Source organism: Nelumbo lutea, chromosome 5 (assembly GCF_056320005.1).
Source record: "Nelumbo lutea isolate HS-2025 chromosome 5, American lotus-T2T, whole genome shotgun sequence".
NCBI lineage: Eukaryota > Viridiplantae > Streptophyta > Magnoliopsida > Proteales > Nelumbonaceae > Nelumbo > Nelumbo lutea.
Window position 1 is genome coordinate 52885697 of NC_142688.1, and position 8045 is coordinate 52893741.

An 8045-nucleotide genomic window follows, 5' to 3' on the forward strand; every position below is an offset into this window, starting at 1 on the left:
AAATGGGCCAGCAACTACCTAGGGATGTGAGCCACTTTCTTAATGAGCCTAAAGCTCAAGATTAATTTGATTAATCAAGTGGTCACACGACAACTTAAGCAGTTATGTGACTTGGGCGAATATGGGTTTGGATGAGGGTCTAGATCAGCCATTAGGATAAGAGGATAAGTCTTATCCACTTTAAGAGTCCAAATACAAATAAAGATTGGGATTAGAACCTCCTAATTTAATTAGGAATGGTGATCCTTAGGACAAAGAAAAGAGGAGATCGAAATCTGCTCCAGATAACTCTACTCTTTCCGCCCTAAAAAACCCTAGTCCATTCTCCACCTTGTGGCTGATATTGATTAATCTTGATTTCTGATCTTTTGAAAGAAACATCAGAATCAATTTGTGCTCACCCCCCTTCGATCCAAGGTGTTGGATCAGAGTTTTGCCAAAAACTGTGTTGTTGAACTGACTTCAATTTAAGCTGTGCCATTTTCAGTGGAAGCTAGTTTTAGTACTATCTTTGGACATGAACTACTACTTTAGGAGTTGTATTTGTGGAATCTGTATCAGGTATACTTCTCCCTTTTCTGTTGGTTTCAAATCTGGTCTAGTTTCAGTTCAAAAACGATCCTAAAGGAATAGTTTTTCTAAAACTGGGAATACGATTCCTGAAAGGGTAAAGGAAATTTTTGAAATTTTGCCAAGCCATCTAGCATGGTTTAGCCATCCATATGATGGATTGCCTTTTGCTTCAGTGGTATCAGAGCCAAAGGTTCAATCTTGTACCGAAATAAGCTAGATCTGAAATAGATTTGCAATTGGGAAAACTGTTATGACTGATTTGCACCTTTAGCAGTTTTCTAAGAAATCGGTTCTCAAATTTTGGGAGATTTGATCAGAAATTAATTTTATTATATTCTGATATAATTTTAGAATTTTTTATTATTATTTCTTTGGTTCTTAGGCCGTCTGTGTGATGGAGATCAAATTCTTTATTGGCACCAAGATCTGCACACTCGAGAATTATTTATTTGATTATTGGTCTTTAAATATTTTTTCCTTTTAGAAAATATGTATTAGGATTTATTATGATGTAATTAATAGAAAATTAAGTTTTTCTATTTTTTATACATTGGAAGAAATATTGGAGCGCGTGAAGTAGAGGAAGCTTTTGCAGAAAAACTACAATTTGTGATTAACAGTTTTTTGTAGGTTTGTAGTTCGTCTAGATCAAATTTGGACCACCACACTTGCAGCCCTAGGTTATTTATTTTTGCTATGATTGTTTGCCAATATTTAGCTGCTAAAAATTTCAGATCGGATTCTTGTGAATTGTTGCATGTTTTGGACACCAAACTCTAGGCCGATTTGACCTAGTTTGGTTTGGACTGAACCAATGGTTCAATGGGGTATGATCACAGCCCCATGGGTAACATTTTTGGTTGATCGAAATCGGTTATGGGCCAAGGGCTTAATGCCCACTATATAGTCCAATTCAAACCTCCCTTGAAAACCTAGTTTATGTTAAGTTAAAGCAACATTGGTCCATTTCAGCATAACTACTATGTGGGCCAAACTAGTTTTTGTAGTTTAGCCCATATACCAAGATGAAATTATTGGATAATTTTGGGCCTTTAATGGGTTGGTTATGTGTTAACTTAAATTAATTAGGGTTTTATAAGCCTTTTGATTGATTAGATCATTTTGTGGTTGTGCTTGTGTTTGTGATGTACTGAATGTGATTCATTCATGGGCCATAAGTGCTTGGCCCATGTTTAATCATATGTGGCTCTTTGCGAATTAGATCATTGGATGATCTCCCTTTTCAATGAGCCCCTTGATCAGCTTCCTCCCCAAGAGGAACCACGCAGAACCCTATCCCATTTTTGGCCCATCTAGATTTGACTTTATGAAAGTCAATGAGATCCACTTTGGTATAATCTAAATCAAACCTAGGGACTATTTTGCTTGTTCCCTCTATATTAATATAAGTGCAAGAGATAGGGAGTATCATATGATGAATTCTCTAAAGGCCTTTCGTCATTAGCATGAATGCAGGCTAAATCGGTGGGTGGAGATGCACCACAAAATTGGGCTATCCAATTTGTTGGTCCGATCGGTTGGATTGCTTCATTAGATGATAAGGACATCATAGACTGAGGTGGGAGAGGCCTATTCTAAAATGGAAGACTCTTTAACGATACCTTGGGGTCTACTATATGATGGGTCAGCACTTACTAAACAAAAAGGTTTAACCTAAAGTGGCAATGAACCTTATCTGATGGAGGCCAAAGGGAAAGATCATTGGTTAGGTGGATATGATCCTTCATAGAAAGTGGTGAGATTTTGCTGCTGAAATAGTTGGCTCCATGCATCTATGTAATTTCCTACATTTCTAGGGACATGCACCGTGTCCTTGTAACTGAGATAAGAGGGAAATCTAAGAGATGAATAAATGGAGAAGGAACATAGATAAAAGACAATATTTGTTGCCTCATCACCATGTCCTCGTCACCGTGTCCTCATCACTGTGATTTCCCACATTAGGTCGTGGACTAATATTTGTTGCCTTTTATCAGAAATGGCACATAGACAATTTGCCAAATTTTTGGATGACAACAAACTTAAGGGACCTAATTATGCTAACTGGTACCGTAACTTTAATCTAGTCCTCACGTCTGATAAATTGGACAAGGTTGCTAAGAACCCAGCTCTAGAACGTTCGAGTGATAGGGCTTCTGAGGCACGTAGGAGGGAGTATCAGGAATGGAGAGGGCAAAATTCTCTTACCCGGTGTTACGTTGTAGCATCTTTAAATAATGCTATCCAAAGATAATTCAAGAAGATTGAAGTTTGTAGAGATCTTCTACATAGTCTAAAGATTGTGTATAGGGAGTGTAGGAATATAGTGTTCATTTAGTCCCTCAGAGAACATTAAACACTGTATTGATACCACATGGATGCTTGTGCTCAACCTACAATTAACCTTCCTTTTGCAAATAACCCGTGATGCACCATAGGCCCATGATGAATCCACATCGCACATCGCAAAGCCGCGATAAACTTGCGGTTCATAGCACACTCTTGACAAGCCCACTCGTAGCCCAAGCTAAGGCAAACTTGGGCTAAACCCACGGTGAGACCCCTATAGGCACAGACTTGCGGTAAACCCTCAACCACTGCGATGCCATGGCCCGTTAAGGAACCTTGTCCAAGCACCACCTACACACACAAGAGGTGGTAGTACACGTGAATAATGAGGGCTCCTGAGTGAAAGGAAAGCTGATCCTCAAAAAGATCCCCATGAGACACATGGAGAAACCCTAGTGGTGCACTTAATGATTGACAATAAGCACAATATCCCCTTTCACAATAGGAGACGAGTGCCTCTATCCCCTACCTTTTAGGATTTCGGAATCTCCCCCATAAATAGAGATCCTCCTCATATTGAAAGCCATTCAACAATCAAGCACCCTTGCCATTGACTCCCAGCTCCACCACTCAAGCTTGATGCCTTAGCCTAAGATTCAACCCCTCTCTGACTCTCAATTTTTCTCTATCTTTCAAAGAGACCATCCCCCAACTAGCCTTTACCCTACCTACAAGGAGCATAATCGTTCTGCCCGATAGAAGGTCCTTAAGCTGTTAATGACCACAAGGATGACCGAGAGCCACCCGGTTCATGACCACGTCATGTAGATGGTTGGGTATATTAATGAACTGGAGGTTTTTGGATCCCAACTCGGTAATGACACCAAGATTAATGCCATCTTGAACTCTTTGCCTTCCTCTTTCAATCAGTTTGTCATGAATTATAACATGGGGAAGTTAAGTTAGCCTTTAGGAACTCAACAATATGTTGTAGAGGGTTGAAGAACTGATTAAGAAGGACAAGCCAGTAGCCATGCTTGTTGAAGGTGGAAAATCGAAGAAAAGAATGGGGAAGTTCAATAAGAGGCCTCAAAAGAAAGTAGGCAAGTAAAAAAGGCAAAAGAAAGATAAATCATCTGATGAGTGTCACTTTTTCAAATAGATTGAACATTGGAAGAAGAAGTGTCCTTAATATCTAGAATCCATTTACAAAGAAGGAAATTTCGAATCTCTTGTCATAGAGACCAATATATTGGTCAGTGAGGAAGCCACGATTAGTGAGGAAGATATGCTCGAGTATCTAGGACAACTAAGAAGATAATACCCAACTTAGAAGATATGCCCGAGTATCCAGGCCTCTAGTTCTTTACGACTATGATCAAGAAAGTTAATTGATGGAAGCCACGATTAGCGAGGAAGACCCCATGACTTATGTAGAAGCTATATTGGACATAGATTTCTTAAAGTGGATAGATAGCATGAAAGTCAAGATGAACTCAATGAAAACCAACGAAGTCTGAACTCTCGTAGACCCACTCCCTGGGGTGAAATGGATCTACAAGAGGAAGAAGGGCCCTGATGGAAAGGTTAAGACCTATAAAGCTCGTCTTATAGCAAATGGCTACACTTAGAAAGAGGGAGTCGACTATGAAGAAACCTTTTCGCCTGTGGCCATGCTTAAATCCTTACGGATCTTGCCATCTGTAGCAGCATACTATGATTACGAGATTTGCCATATGAATGTCAAAGTCACGTTCCTGAATGGAGATCTTACTAAAAATATCTATATGCAGTAGCCGTAAGGCTTTATTACTGCTGATCAGGAACATATGATGTGTAAACTGAATAGATCCATTTATGGATTAAAGCAAGGTTCAAGAATTTGGAACATCCAATTTCACTCTACGATCAAACAATTTGACTTTGAGCAGAATTCGGATGAACCCTGTATTTATAGGAAATTAGTGGGAGATAAGGTTACGTTACTTGTTATATATATAGACAACACTCTACTCATTGGAAATGATGTAGGAATATTGACTACGTTGAAGATATGGCTTTCACAACAGTTCTACATGAAAGATCTCAGAGAAGCCTTTTATATCTTGGGACTTTGACTTTATAGAGATAGATCAAAGAAGATAATAGGATTATCCCAATCTACTTACATTGACAAGATTGTCAACATATATAACATGGAGAAATCCAAAAAGGGATTTGTCACTTTTAGAACGAATCAACTCTCTCCAAGGGTATGTCTCCCAAGACTCCTGAGGAGATTAAGGGCATGAGAGAAGTTGCCTATGCCTCTAACTTAGGGAGTATCATGTATGCCATGTTATGCACTCGGCTAGACATTGCTTAGGTTATGAATGTAATAATCAAATGCCTTTAGAGGACAAAAGAATTTTGTCTTGTCTTCAATGGTACTTCACTACAAATCATTGGGTATACTGTGTCAATTTTCAGTTATACCCAGATGATAAAAAGTCTACATTTGGTTACATCTTTACAATGGGGTCCTATACATTTAGCTAGAAAAGCAACAAACAAGGGTCCATAGCAAATTCCACGACTGAGGCCCAGTACATTGCCACAAGTGAAGCTACCAAGGAAGTAGTGTGGATGAAGAAGTTCATTCATGAATTAGGAATTGTTCCATCCAGCACATTACCCATTCCATTGTTGTGTAACAACACTAGAGCCATTGCTTAGGCTAAGGAGCTAAGAGCCCACTCGAAGTCAAAGCACATCGAGAAGAAGTATCATGTACTTCGGGAGATTGTTAGTAGAGGGGGTGTCTGGATTCAGAAGATAGCATTAGCAACGAATGTGGCAGACCCATTTATTAAGCCACTTACACAGAAATTGTTTGAGAAACATGTTGATAGTATAAGACTCAGGCCTGTACCAAATTGGACCTAAGTGCAAGTGGGAGTTATTACATAGTGTATTCCCTTAGCTCCAATTAGATTGATGTACATATCCATTTATTGTAAATGAATAAAAGTACATAATTGTTTCATATTATAATTGGTGTGTTTCTGTATAGTTACCTTTAAACTAGACACTTATGAGACTCATGTTAGTTTAGAATGTTCTCAGTCGTTGGATAGACTTAGGAAAGTTTTTTCTACTAAAGCTGACACTGATGTGCTGCCAAGAAGGTTGGGGCAACTTGTCTCAGCTACTAGGGTTGGACCTGAAGCACATGTAGTGTGTGATTGTTTGAAAGATTGAACCTAGACCATTTTCTAGTTGTTCCTTGGGCCTTGAAGACTCATAGGCAAAACTGGAAGGTTGCACATAATTCCTAGACTCAATTATGGTACTGCACTAGGTTAGGCTATCTTTGATATGCCAATCAATGAGATCCTTTAGGGGTCAAAACTTGGGTATGTTGGGGCTGTCTGAGAATTCACTCGAGTGGGTGATCATAGTGACAGAATGAGTCACTTTGTTGGAAAAAATAAAAGATCGAGATTGCACTCTCTTTGATGGAAACCAAAATTGTCGGTAGTCAATTTCAAACTTGTTTGAGATTTGTTTTGTAAAATTTATTTATATGATATATATATATATATATATATATATATATATATATATATATGTTTTAAGAAAAATGTCTACAAAAAGTTTTAATTCTCGGGACCCATCCGGACAGAGAGTGCAATACTACACCTTGTAGCTAGGGGAGAGGTCCTTCCCTATCGGGCAATGTTTGATCATTATGGGCTAAGAGGTTTAGTGTAAGACACCATTTAGGGCTATTCACCTGATGGGCTATATCTTACTTTAAGTCCATTATCCTTGGGCCTTCATAGGATGGCTGGACTCAAGGATTATTTAATATAAATGTTGGGCCCATTAAGAGCCCATATTGATGGACTCAGGGGTTCACTGTGCTTGATAGTGAATTCGGCCAACCCTTTCCATGGAGTCTGGACCGAACCCATATGGGCATATGTAGGGTAATTATTGGGGTCCCATGCCATACAAAGTTAACCAAATGGGCCAACAACTACTTAGGCAAATACGGGTTTGGATAAGGGTCTGGGTCGAACATTAGGATAAGAGGATAAGTTTTATCCACTTTAAGATTCCAAATCCAAATAAAGATTTGGATTATGAACCTCTTAATTCGATTTGGAGTGGTGATCCTTAAGTCAAAGAAAAGAGGAGATCAAAATTTGCTCCAGATAACTTTACTCTCAGATCTCTCTCAGCTCTTGCCGCTCTAGAAACCCGAGTTCATTCTCCCCCTTGTGGTTGATCTTGATCAGTCTTGATTTCTAATCTTTTGCAAGAAAACATCAGAATCAATTCATGCTCACCTTCCTTGTTTGATCCAAGGTGTTGGATCACGGTTTTGTTGAAAACTATGTTCCTGAACCGGCTTCAATTCAAGTTGTGCCATTTTTAGTGGAAACTGGTTTTGGTTCTTTCTTTGGGTGTGAACTACCACTTTGGGAGCTACAATTGTGGAATCCGTATTAGGTATACTTCTCCCTTTTCTGTTGGTTTCAAATGTGGTCCGATTTCGGTGCAAGAATGATCATAGAAAAAGTAATTTTTCTAAAATTGGGAATATGATTCCTGGAAGGGTAAAGGAAACTTGTGAAATTTAGCCCAACCATCTTGCATGGTTCGGCCATCCATATGATGTATTTCCCTTTCCTTCACACCTACCTTGTCTCCCAGTATTGGCACTTTTAGAGGTTTAATGTACTCATCTTCGTTGGTGTTCTCAGATGCCTATATTGGAAAATTTCAAGGTTGTTCCTCTTCGAATAGGGTTAAGCTTATGGCAATTTACCAAGGTCGTCTTCTTGTGGTTCAAAATGGATGATGTGCATGGGATAATTTCTTGTGTTGACTATTAGACGGTGTTCAGAGTTTTTACAAATCAAGCTCCTGTAGCTTGTTGTTCTTTAGACCTTTTTTTTTTCGAAGCCAAGAACTTGGCTACTAGAGCAACTTTGTTGATTTATTTATGGCGATGTTTGGGATCAATGCCATTTTCTGATAGAGGTGTTCTTTTTAGAAAATGGTGCTACATAAATATGTTTTCTTAAAACATCTTCTTAGGTTTTCTATTTGCTACCATTGATGTTGTTGCCACATAGGCATTTTTCAATGCCATATCAGCACACTATTGCTAACAACAATAGAAAGAAAAGGGA